Here is a 14,185-nt window from a genome sequence, read left to right as displayed (position 1 = left end):
AGTCGGAAACTATTAAAGAGGATTCCTAAACGGAAAATCAACCACTGATCAGATCTTCACCATGCGGCAGATCTTGGAGAAGAAGGCTGAATACAGACACGACACATATCATCTCTTCATTGACTTCAAAGCTACATATGATAGCATAGCCAGGGTAAAACTGTATGACGCTATGAGCTCTTTTGGAATCCTTGCCAAACTGATAAGGCTAGTTAGAATGGCTATGACCAACGTCACATGCCAGGTGCGGGTGGATGGAAAACTCTCAGGACCTTTTGCTACCACCAAAGGTCTGCGCCAGGGGGACGGGCTTGCTTGTCTCTTATTCAACCTGGCGCTAGAGAGGGCCATCTGTGACTCGAGGGTGGAGACTACGGGAACCATAAGTCAACCCAGATCCTAGCATACGCTGATGATATAGACATCATTGGTCTGCGGCTCTCCTATATAGCAGAAGCCTACCAAGGGATCGAGCAGGCGGCAGAGAGCCTCGGACTGCAGATAAACGAGGCAAAGACCAAACTGGTGGTGGCAACATCAGCGTGCCTATCAATAAATAATCAGAATCTACGTAGGCGTGACGTGCAGATAGGTGAACGCACTTTGAAGTCGTCCCACAATTCACCTATCTTGGGTCAAAGGTCAGCAACGACAATAGCATGGAAGCTGAGTTGCGCGCAAGGATGCTGGCTGCCAACCGGTCATTCTACCGGCCTGAAAAAGCAGTTCACCTCAAAGAACCTATCGCGACGGACGAAGCTGGGACTATATAGTACCTATAAAGTACCAGTACTCACATACGCCTCTGAGACATGGACACTGTCCAAATCTGACGAAAGCCTCTTAGCCGCGTTCGAGAGGAAGATGCTTAGAAGGATACTTGGCCCCGTATGTGTGGAAGGACAATGGAGGAGCCGCTATAATGACGAGCTATTCGAGATGTACGGCGACCTCACTGTCGTACAGCGTATCAAGCTCGCCAGGCTCCGGTGGGCTGGCCATGTTGTACGCATGGAAACGGACGACCCAGCCCGTAAAGTCTTTTTAGGCCGTCCACAAGGACAGAGGAGGCGTGGTAGGCCCAAATTGAGGTGGCAAGATGGCGTGGAGGCGTCCACCATTATGACCGGGATAACGGACTGGCAGACGAAGGTGCGAGACCGTGAGCGGTTTCGGACACTCCTGAGGCAGGCCAAGACCGCAAAGCGCAAGCGGTTGTAGCGCTGGATAAGTAAGTAAGTAAGTAATATCCGAAAAGTGCCTTCCGTCAATCAGAACGTGGTCGATTTGGGACTTTGAAACGCCCTTCGGATGGCGGTGTGCATGCTGGAAGAAGGTGCTGCGGATGCTCATGTGCTTGGAGGAGGCAAAGTTTTTTACGCCGTTTTCATTTGTCAGCTGGTGGACGCAGAAGCTTCCAATTGTTGGTTTGTATGCCTCCTCCTGTCCGACCTGAGCGTTAAAATCTCAGATGACGACCTTCACGTCATGCTTTGGGCAGCGGTCGTACTCCCTCTGCAGCTGCGTATAGAAAGCCTCCTTCTCGTCATCGGTGCTTCCAAGGTACGGACTATGCACATTAATAATGCCCCGGTTGAAGAACGACGCCTGCCACGAATTCTCAGCCTGCACATCCGTTCGTTGACCCGGGTGGTGGCCTGCTGCATCGCACCCAGCACCATGAACGCAGTACCGAGCTCGCGCGTCTCTCCACCGCTCTGATCGTGCAGTTGCTACGGTACTGGCGCACCGTCACGCCTTTCCAGCATACCTCCTGAAGTGCTACTATTTCGAAACCCCGCGGGCCCACCTTATCGAACGCAATGGTTTTGCAGTTCCATGTAAGCTTCCAATCGAGCTTCCAATCGTAAGTCCTTTTTCCTTGCGTGGGTCTAAATCGATTGGTCCGACACGGTACTTCTTCTTGTTGACTGTTCGTTGCGGTGAAGTTTTTACGAGGGTGACTTGCAAGGCCTCTCCCCTAACCTCCAGTCTCGTCGTAGGACCTACACTCGTAGGCTTTTTAGAGTCCTGCAGCGAGCCAAGAGCGATTTGAATAAATATAAACATTGAAACTAACATAAGAATTCAAATGGCCCTGTTTTCGTTAAGAAGATCATTCCTCAAACGCAAATGAAATACGCCTGTTCTCACTTTCGGTTGAATCTTGAACCGGTTTTTTAACTTTAACTCGATGTTCCTCACGATTCTCTACATAACAGACAATTGGTACAGCAACAAATTTGTGTTGTGTTTTTAAAGTCATGTGAAGCTCACTTTACTTTTGTAGCATATCTACTAAACAGTTTTAACTATAAACCACACTATCAGCTATAGACTCATTGTAACACACTTCGGAAAGCCAAACCACACTATTGCAACACATTCATTACAACACACTCAGCAAATCAGATCATACCATAACAAGACAACCGGATGAGTTCAGGCCACACCGTTCATATAAAAACAATTTTGACACACTTACTGAAAACACCATCAACACGCATAATAAGCAAATCAGGCGTTACTACAGCAAACTAGGCGAACCGATAACAAATGGCAACTTATATGCTCAGCGACGAAAACATCCATTCTTTAGCAACAATAGTTGAAACCTTCTTTCGCAATATAGTAAAACCGCAGCATAGGCACACATCGACAAACACCTCACACCATTTCAATTTAAAAAATGGTTACCAAAAACAATAACTTTTTTTATTCAGGAAGAACGGCTTCGGCCGTATTGCTTAACAATAACATTTAATTAGGACAAAAAAACATTCCAAAACCAAATGTACGAAGCCGATAACTTATCTTGAGTATAAATAAAGCCAATTCCGACCATGGCAAGTCAGATTCGTTCGGACTGTCAGGATAGAAATATGCCCATCCAACATCTATCGACTTCTCATTTAAAGAGTTTAGTTATGTCCCCCTACCCAAGGTAAGGCCTCTAAACTCTAACGGGTCCAGTAAGGGAAATCTCCCAAAGGTTTCTATGATCGCCTGGACGATCAAGTGTTGAAAAGTCCGCTTGAACGAAGTTTTATTCTACCTCGATACATGTCAGCGAAACACTGACCTACCGCGATGGTACGCGTTGATCAGTTGTACTGTATGTACGCTCGTCAGATTACATGGCGACCGTATCTAAAACCGAACACATTACATGGCGACCGTAACAATCTCCAAACTTACTACATGGAGACCGTAACTATCACCAAACTTACTACACTATTTATACTATTATTTTAGAATATTTGACCACAATTGCCGAACAATTTCGAGCGAAGAACCCAAATGTTTTTCACAATGGACTAGGACACTGCAGGAACATGAAGGTAAAGCTTTTTTTTAACCAAATTCTAAATTAATCTCGGCCCTACAGTGGCGGCCACCTATACACACACACTCTGGACGAACACTCTGGACAGTTCTGCAGACCACTTATCGAAAAACTTTTTCCACCCATCGATGAGAACACTCTTCAGCTATATCCCTGCAAAAACTCTGACCGATTTCTTTTGAAATCTTGGAACACTATGCATAAATGTGATGAAAGGTATGAAATGTATACGGTCAAATGAAAAGCGGACAGGCTTCATTTCAAAGGAAAATGACCACTAAGCGAGCCAATATGGTTCTTAAACCATTTAGACGAAAGACCATGGGAGTGACAAAATGCTTGCTAATTTTTCAAAATGTGAAGTTTGTCACTTTTTTGAGCTTTTGTCAAAATTTTGTAACCTGGAGCAGCCAGGAAATAAAGTTGTCAAAGTTGACAAAAAGTGACAACATTTGACGTTCGCGAAAAAGCGTAAACAAACAGCTATTTGGCGCAGTTGTTACCCATTGCTATGATAATAGTGCTAAAATGCATGTTTATAATTGATTTATTAACCTATTTAGTACTTGTTCATTTGTTTATTTGTTTATTTGTAAATGTTAAGTGATTGGCCATCATTGGCCTCATCACTGATCTTATAAACTAAACTTATAATAACATAAAGCATCACGGTACAATGTAACATCAGCACAAAATAAATAACACAGAGTATCACAGCAAGAAAAACAGGTTAACTTAGGGAATTCCAGTCAAAAGAGTCATAATGTGCATTAAATCTAAAAGCCATCGCAGTCAAAGGTTCATTATCGCTATATGCACGTCTAGTTTGGTCAACTCTTAGTAGCCTAAAGTTTCTTAAAATACGAGCAGGTACGTGGAAATTAACTCTAGCTAAAAGGTCCGGTGAATCTATCTCTCCTAGGATGTTTTTTTTCATGAACAAGATTTGCCCCGTTTTGCGACGAGTAGCAAGAGACTCGAGTCCAAAAATTAAACACCGGGCATGATAACTAGGTCTCGCTGCTACGTTACGCCACGGTGTGAACCGTAAGACCAAACGGGTGATTTTTTTCTGCACTGACTCAATCTTATTCGACCATAACGACGACGATGGGCACCAAACTACTGAGGAGTATTCTAGGATGGATCTGACTAGTGATTTGTAGAGTGCGACAAGACAATGTGGGTCGGAGAATTCTCTCGACTGCCTGCGTATAAATCCTAGCATTCTGTTCGCTCTATCAATAATTTCGTTATGATGCACATGAAAGTCAAGTTTACGGTCAAGAGTAACTCCTAAGTCTTTTACTGCACTGTGTCGTTGTAATAGTTTACCGGAGATGCAGTAGTTAAACACTATTGGACAATTAGAACGGTGAAACGACATGGACAAACATTTATCAACAGAAATTTGTAGGTCGTTGTTCAGACACCAGTCGGAAAAGAGTCGATCGATGCTTGCCAGACAAGACAATTACCAAAACACCTCACTAAAAAAAAAAGTCAAAGATCGTCCGCATACAATAAACATTCAGATTCCCTTACTACAGTAGTAACGTCATTGAAAAATTGAGAAAACAGCAAGGGTCCAAGATTACTACCCTGTGGCACGCCTGAACAACTCACGAATTCCCTAGATGTCATACATTCAACTTTGACGCGATATCGACGATTGGTGAGGTAAGATTCGAAGGCAAAGTAGTAATGCCACGGTAGTTTTCCACTAAGCTCTTGTCCCCCTTTTTATGCACAGGAAACATGTAGGACGATTTCCATGCTGCTGGAAACATACGCTGATTGAGCGAGAGTGCGAAGATACAAGCCAGAGGTCCGGCCAAAACTTCGCTGCATTTGGCAAGAACTGCGGTCGGAAAACCATCAGGTCCAGGGTTGTAGGATGGTTTGACCTGCTTGAGCGCCTTTAGCACAGAATCTCTGGAGATGTTTATGTCACGCACATTAACATCGACAGCGTCGGAGGGCACGTTGTTGAGAGCAGCATCCAATGAGAAGCCAGGAGCTTCAGTGGCAAACGAACTCATGAAACGATCGGCAAATAAATTGCAGGTTTCCTCTTTGGTACACGAAGTTGTTCCATTAAAGGAAACTATAGCTGGCAGGGAGCTGTTTTTTTTTGTTTTGTGTCGACATACCTCCAAATTTTTTTCGGTTTTCTTCTTAAGCTGAACTGTATACGGATCAAAAAACGAGAGTGAAGTTGTCTATTATAGCTTCGATATACATTGTGTGCAGCGATGAACCGCAATCTCGATTGTTGTGTTCCACTGTTTCGGTAAAACCGATAGCAGGAAGATTTGTTTCGTTTTAAACGGCGTAATTGAGCATTACCCCACGGTGGACCCTGTCGTGGACGTTTTAAAGGGCAACAGGCAGATAAATGTTCCGTAAATTTCCGATTGAACATATCGAGTGCATGGTTTACGTCAGGGTTTCCATCAAGGAATGACCAGTCAGAGGATTGCAGTAGATCATTTAGAATCAAGAAGTTTGTGCGACTGTAGTCGAGCATGCCTGATTCTTGATGTGATGTTGTGTGATGTTCTGCTTTGGCTAAGCCGTTCGGCAGGCATAGCTCTATAGGCGGATGATAGCAATCAATAGCAACTATGGGGAAGGGTGTTATTGCCGGTTGAGAGCATTGTTGCAGGATATCGTCGCATACAAAGATCAAATCGAGGTATTTATTCGACGCATTATGAAATTTGTTAATCTGGTACAGTCCGTTGCTATTCATACAATCAAGAAGAAGGCGACAGTTGTCCGTGATCCTCGAGCTATCGTAGTCAACTTGGAGCATAAGTGGATTTGTTTCATCGGGTATCCAAATCAGGTTTGACAAATTGAAGTCCCCAAATAACAAACACATTTCATTAGCTTTACATGCTACGTCGTCAATAGTTGAACAGATTGTATGAATAACCGACGTGTTATTTGCCATGTCAGGAGGAACATACATTGCGCCGATAACATACGTTTTCTTAATGCTGTAAATCTTTAACCAATGTTGCTCGACAGTGTCTGTTGTAGAACATAAGAGTACTCGCAAATGTGAGGCGACAGCTATGAGAACCCCACCACCTTTGGTTTTCCTACTATTTCTGTCATTACGGTCCTTTCTGAAGACGATATAATGGTCCGGAAACAACTGTGCCGAGTTAATAGGGGAGTCCAACCATATTTCAGTCAGGATAATGACGTCGTAATGAGTAGTAGAAACATAATCGAATACCTCATGACATGACAAAGGTTACACGTGTAACAACTTTTACGCACTCAGTTTTTTTTTAGTTTTTAGTCCTCTTACATTTTGATATAAAAATAACAAATCGTCAGTATTATGTAAGGAGGCAACCTCTGCAGGAATGACATGACCGTCGTGCGTTTGTGTGAGTGTAGGATCTGTACTGTAGCAATAGTGCTGCTGATGTTGCGTAGTGTTGGGTTCACGATCGTTAAGTAGCCTGCACGAGATGCCGTTACTACAGACTGCTTCAGTGGAAGTAAAGTTGTTTGTTGTTGGAGGAACAATCACCAGGTGAGTGCGTAAATTATCAACAAAAGTTGTTTCGGCGTTATTTGGCTCATATGCAGTACAGCTGATTAGCGAGCGTGCGAGTGCGCGTGATGTGTGTGAATTGTTTATCGGTGTTGATAATTAGTGGGTTTGCGGTGTGGGTGAAGTGCGTGGAGTGTGTGCTGAAAGTATTGTGTGATCCAACAGCTGTGGTGATCGAATATCCTGCGCTGTAGATAGGGTTGTGGGTGTTGAAAGTCTCATTGGCGGTAGACGAAAATTTGCACCTGGTTGTTGAGCTCGGTAGTCGACAAATTCACGCACCGATAGACCAAGCGGCCAAGTATCGGGGGAAAGAGCCCTATCACGTTGAATAAGAGGCACTAACACCTTAAATGATAGAAATGAAAGTGTTGCTGTGTTTGTGCCTTGTCGTATAAGGCAATATGCAGTGACATCCTCAATGGACAAAGCATGCTTGACCATTTGCACTATTTGGTCACTGGATGTATCTGGAGCGAGCCGGGAAATGTACAATGCGCACTTCTGCACCGTAGACTGAGCGGGGACTATTTTGATCGGAAATGTAGTTGTATCTTTGTTTGTGCCTGTGATCATGGGTGGAGCTCGATTTTTGCGATACATATCATCGATCGGCTTATTATGTTGGTTCTGGTTGTTATTGTTTTGGGTGTTGATGGGTGTGGCGCCAAATGTAAACAACGTATGGTTGTCAGTAGCGACTTCCGAGAACAAACGCAAGGTGGATTAAAAATATCAGGTGGTGGATTAGGGCCTTTGGGGGGTCGCCATAGTTGAGGGACTTTACGTCATTTTAGAACCGTTAACTAATGATTTCCGCACACAAAGTTTAGCAAATAGAACAGATTTATTTGTTATTATGTGCATTTTTGTGTGTCTATAGATTTAATCGAAAAAATGAGATACATTAACAAAAGATTTTATGTTTTTTTATGCACGAAATTTAGAATCATGTGAGTAAGAGTTCTAATCTCACGTAAATTGTCCATGCGGCTCGTAGATAATGAGGAATCAATGTGAAAATTGAAAAAAAATAATGATTTATTAATTTTTATCATTAAAAATGTCGAATACACAATTAATTATAGAATAAATTCTCGGCATAATACAAAATAACACACTTTAATCCATGTTTTAATGTTAAATAAAAACTCTCAAAGTCCAAAATATATTTTCAAAGAATATTTAATCGAAAAAATTGGGTAGATAAATTATACGAACAAATTTAATAAATATAAACAAAGTTTGAATCCTGGGGACCTTACGTCAAGTGACGAATTGTCAAAATGCACTACAGTCCACCACCTGATATTTTTAAATCCACCTTGAACAAACGTTTTGACCGATTTATGTGACGAATTTTGGCGGGGGGGGGGGGGGGGGGGGGGGGGGGGGGCTACTTCGTGGAGTATTTAGATCGAGCTGGCTCATCCGTGCAAACCCAGTTTTAATTTCATTAGTCAATGGCTCCATAATGGTCTTGATGCTTTCGGCGACTGTTGTAATTGCCGCCTGGAAGCCAGATTGCATGGCTACGTCTTTTACGAACTTGGTGCGCGGATTCATAAATACGTTGTTGCAGCCAATACAGCACCAGTGTAATTGTTTATATTCCGCAATGCGCAAGAACAGATCAGCAGGAACCGAAGTGCAGCGCTGGTGAAATGGAGAGTCGCACAGGCAGCAGCTGATAGATGCCTCCACAATTTCCATAGTGCAGGCGTTGCAAATACGGGAGCGATGCAGGTTTTCGTTGCAGCAACAAGAGCGATGGCAGTTAGGACGCGCGAACTCAGATGCGATCCGAAAACGAAATTTACGCGAATTGTTTGGTCAGCAGAGATAAACGCACTATTGAACGATAATGGAACGGTGTTCTAAAATACTGTGATTATACAGAAACCGGAAAATAGTGTGATAAACAGCGCGATTTTCAAGAAAATATACTGAGCGAAATGCAAATGCGATTTTTACGTTAAATGTCAAACGTCAATTCCTTCTATTTTGTATACTTCTTAAACAAAATATCTATGATATTCAGATGTTGGAGCTTTTTGTCGTTCTTGTGTTTATTTTTGGTGCGTCCACGAGGAAAGCTCATTTTTTGTAGTTGACAAGCAATTTTGATAAAGTTGATATTTTTTTCAACATTTTGTCACCTCCGTGGCAACGCGCTATTTGATGTCAGTTATTAAGGCCCGTCAACTAGTTTAGGTAGTCATCTGCGTATTACATAACCTAGACCAAGCGCTCTACGGTCTGATTCAGTTAAATACCGTTATTAGAAGGTCAACAAACGTGGCATAGTAATTTTGAAGAAATTGTTATTGTTTTTCATAAATTTAGAGTTACTTACACTTTTAGAAGTATCAACAACGAAGGAGTGGTGGACATGTACCACGTTACCTACCATTAAAGACCTAATTGCCTCAATGCCGTTGTTCATTATTTAGATAGAATAATTACTGCTTGGTGGTACAGTCTTCTGGTCTGTGGATACAGTCGTCAACTCGTACGACTTAACAACATGCCCGTCATGGATCCAAGCCCCGAATAGACCGTGTCCTCATACGTAGGACTGACTCTTTTGCTATGGTAACAATACAGGGTTTCACACTTTATCTCAAGACCGCGGGACCTCTTCCCGAATCTGTCTTAGCCAAATCCAATGCCGGTATGATAGCTGAAAACGTTGATGATACTTGAATTCATCGGATGCAATGCTGAATCTACGGCACATTTCTCGAACACACTGTATCGAGCCGAGGACATGCGGTCGAATAATTTTTTACACGTATAACCTTTGTATACATCAGTGTATTGGAAACACCCAATTGTTCTTTTCGTGTTTTTACCAAAAAAAGACAAATAAATAAAATGAATGAAAGCATATTTGTTTAATTAAAATACTTTAAAAGTGTTAAGAAAGTCGTTTCAAATATTTAAATTCTCTGATTTTTTCAGGCTGATACTCTGAACTGATTTTTCAGGCTGTAGAACGACCGGTTGGCAGCCAGCATTCTTGCGCGCAACTCAGCTTCCATGCTATTGTCGTTGCTGACCTTTGACCCAAGATAGGTGAATTGTGGGACGACTTCAAAGTGCGTTCACCTATCTGCACGTCACGCCTACGTAGATTCTGATTATTTATTGGTAGGCACGCTGATGTTGCCACCATCAGTTTGGTCTTTGCCTCGTTTATCTGCAGTCCGAGGCTCTCTGCCGCCTGCTCGATCCCTTGGTAGGCTTCTGCTACATAGGAGAGCCGCAGACCAATGATGTCTATATCATCAGCGTATGCTAGGATCTAGGTTGACTTATGGTTCCCGTAGTCTCCACCCTCGAGTCACGGATGGCCCTCTCTAGCGCCAGGTTGAATAAGAGACAAGCAAGCCCGTCCCCCTGGCGCAGACCTTTGGTGGTAGCAAAAGGTCCTGAGAGTTTTCCATCCACCCGCACCTGGCATGTGACTTTGAAGCATGACACTATCTGCTAGTGGCGCTTCTAGCTGTTCGTTAAACTGGTCGTTGAGTAATTCATCAAAGTACTGAGCCCACCGCGAGAGGACCTCTGGCTGGTTACTGACCAGATCTCCATCCTTGTTGCGACAGCAGGTAACCTTAGGTACAACGTTGTTTCGGTGACCTGCTATCGCTTGGTGAAACTTTCGTGTCGATCCGTACGCCTCTCTGGTTTGCTCGAGTTCCCGCATGTTTTGCTCTTCCAAAGCATGCTTCTTGGAGCGGTGAACTCGTTTCTCTTCGCGTCTGAGCCGTGAATATTCCTCTGCGCATGCCCGCGTTCTATGCCGTTGCTGCATTGCTCGGTATGCACTATTATTACGTTCGGTCACTTGTCTGCATTCATCGTCGAACCAGCCAGATTTGGTGTTGCCAAGACGTGGTAGGAGTATATTTCTTGCCCAGTTTATTATTTTTGTTTTTTGAGCGTTCCACCTCTCGCTCGTAGTTTCATAACTGTTTTCTGGTAGTAGAGACTCTTCTAAAGCGGCTTTGAATTCCTGTTGGACAGTAATGTCCCTTAGAGAGTCCGTGTTGAACCGAGGCTGCGTGTTTTCTCCGCCCCCATTCGCGCGGGGGCGGGCGATTGTACAACGTATCACTAAGCCAACCAAGTAGTGATCGGAATCGATATTGGCTCCTCGATATGTTCTGACATTTAACAGACTCGACTGTCGTCGGCGGCTTATTAAACTCGGATATTATCGACGTTAAAACGTATAGAGGCGCAAACGTCGACTCGGACCATTTCCTGGTCATGATAAAGGTGCGCCAGAAACTCTCCGTGGTTAACAACCAACGGAGTCAGGCCACCCCAAGGCTAAACCTGGATCGGTTGAAGTGTGCTGATGTGGCGAAGGGGTATGCGACAGCGCTCGTGGAAGTGCTACCGGCCGACAACAACATCGCAGCGATGCCCCTCGCAGACCACTGGCATATGGTGGAACGAGCCATCAGCACTGCAGCCGAACACAAGATCGGCCGCTTATTACGTGGAGAGAAAAAGGAATGGTTCGACGAAAAGTGCAGACGAGCACTATCCGAGAAGAATGCAGCGCGCGCCCGCATGCTGAGGCATGAAACCCGTCCGAACGTGGAGATCTACAGACGACTGAGGAAATAACAAACCCTGCTTTTCCAGGCCAAGCCTCGCCGTTTTGAAGAGTCAGACGAACAGCTGCTGGAGCAGCTATCTCAGTCGGGGGACACCCCGACTTGTTCTGCAGGAGATTAAAGGAGGCACGGAGCGGGTTTGCTCCCGAAACCGCAATGTGCCGGGATGCGGAAGGAAATCTCCTGACGGACGAGCGGGAGGTGATCGAAAGGTGGAAGTGCTACTACGAAGGACATCTGAATGGAGCAGAGGCAAAAGAGGCTGGCGCAAGTGGCAGAACAAGGCAACCACCACAGCAGCAGCACAGCAGTAATAACAGCGACAGCATCAGCGCAGACGACGAGGTGCCCCCGCCATCTCTGTATGAGATTGCCAGCGCCATCAAGCAGCTTAAGAGCAATAAGTCTGCCGGCAGCGATGGTCTGCGGCCGAGCTCTTTAAGATGGGGCCGGAGAGGCTTACCGTCGAAATGCATCGACTGATCGTGAAAGTCTGGGAACAGGAAAAACTATCGGAGGAATGGAAGCTGGGTGTTCTTCACCCAGTGTACAAAAAGGGCGACAGGCTGGATTGTGCGAATTTCCGAGCCATCACAGTCCTGAATGCCACCTACAAGATCCTGTCCCAGATCCTGTTCTGCAGACTTGCGCCCCTAGTTACAAATTTTGTCGGCAGCTACCAAGCTGGGTTTGTAGGAGGCAAATTCACCACCGACCAAATTTTCACTCAACGGCAGATTCTCCAGAAGTGCCGAGAGCGCCAGATCCCAACGCACCACCTATTCATCGACTTCAAGGCGGCCTACGATAGCATAGACCGGAAGGAGCTATGGAGCATCATGCAGCGGTACCACTTCCCTGGGAAGTTGATCCGGCTGTTAGAGGCCATCATGAACGGGGTGCAGTGCAAGGTGAGATTCGAACTTGACGTTGGAATCGATTGAATCTGACAGGGGTCTGCGGCAAGGCGAAGGATTCTCCTGTGTGCTCTTTAACTTTAATTCGAGGCGCGGGGCTGGACAACGACATCCGTGGCACGATTTTTTACCGGTCTCTCCAATTTCTTGGCTTCGTGGATGACATCGACATCATCGACAGGAAAACAGCGAAGGTGTGTGATGCGTACATCCGACTCAAACGCGAAGCAGCAAGAATTGGATTGAGAATCAATGCGACGAAGACGAAGTACCTGCTTGCCGGTGACTCAGACCATGTGGGAAGCAGTGTATTAGTTGACGGTGACAGTCTCGAGGTGGTAAAGGAGTTTTGCTATCCCGGGACGGTCGTTACTTCGGACAAAGACATCAGCAGCGAAATCCGGAAACGCATTGTGCAGGGGAATCGTGCATACTCTGGGATTCACCGACTGCTGAGATCCAGAATACTTCGAGCCCGCACGAAATGTGAGTTATACCGCACATTGATTCGCCCGGTGGTCCTCTACGGACACGAGTCCTGGACCATCCGAGCGGAGGATGCAAACGCTCTGGGCGTGTTTGAGCGACGCACCCTCCGGACCATCTTTGGCGGTGTGTTTGAGGAGTGGTTGGAAGAGAAGGATGAACCACGAGCTTGCTGAGCTGTACGGCGAACCGAGCATCCTGACGGTGGCGAAAGCTGGCAAGATACGATGGCTGGGGCATGTCATGAGGATGCCGGACTCATGCCCCACCAAGAAGATGTTCGACAGCGATCCCCAATTCGGCATAAGGCGCAGGTGAGCACAGCGAACTCGATGGCTCGATGGCCAGTTGAAGCGATACCTGACGGAGACCGGGTGTCTGCATGGATGGGAGGCTGCAGCCAGCGACCGAGCATCCTGGAGAAATATTGTTGACCGGGCCATGTCACATCGACGTGCTCTATCATGAGCAGGCCAACAAGAGCGAGAGAGAGAGAGAGAGAGAGATTTATTCAAATAGTGAAGGACATTATTTCACCGTCAAATTGTAGTATGGACGTCCACTATATTTTTTGAAAATAAATGCAGGATTTCCTACGATTTTTGGTATCGTCCCATTGGACATCAATACAATTGAACCAAAAAATACCGGGAAACGCCCAAAAAATCGTAAGAACACTCCAACAAAATCGGGAGGAAACACAACATTTGCAGAAACAAACAAATAATCTTAAGAAACCCTGTAATGTGTCCATTTTTTGTTGTTTTTTAATCGTGGGAATTTTTGCAGCCATTGAACGGCTTCTACAAAAATATGTGAATGAAGCAGTTTACAACTCCTCTTAATTTTATTTAACATGCAGCAGAAATGAATTTTACCAATTCGTTCGAAAAATGCACGTTATGTTTTCAAACTAAGTTTCAATACATTTACAGACAATAAATGTGATAAAACTAAGTGTAAAATACGAACTACTCTAGGAAAACATGTGTCCTTTACACCACAAATTCCCACTATTCATGGATTCGTTAGAATAAAAAAAAACAATGCTTTACGTTACAGTTTCATTTCCGTTTGTTTGATGGTATAAAGGTAAGAAATGAATGTTTGAGTACAACCGAGTACGGGTTCGTATCGCACGAGAAGGCACTCACGATAACATTTGTGGTTGTTCGTGAAAATGAGTGCTTTGATGTACGGTATTGAAATACATTTATAAAACATC

This window comes from Anopheles merus, chromosome 3L (genome assembly GCF_017562075.2).
Source record: "Anopheles merus strain MAF chromosome 3L, AmerM5.1, whole genome shotgun sequence".
Classification (NCBI taxonomy): Eukaryota; Metazoa; Arthropoda; class Insecta; order Diptera; family Culicidae; genus Anopheles; species Anopheles merus.
The sequence above is the reverse complement of the archived record's forward strand: the minus strand, read 5'-3'. Positions refer to the sequence as shown.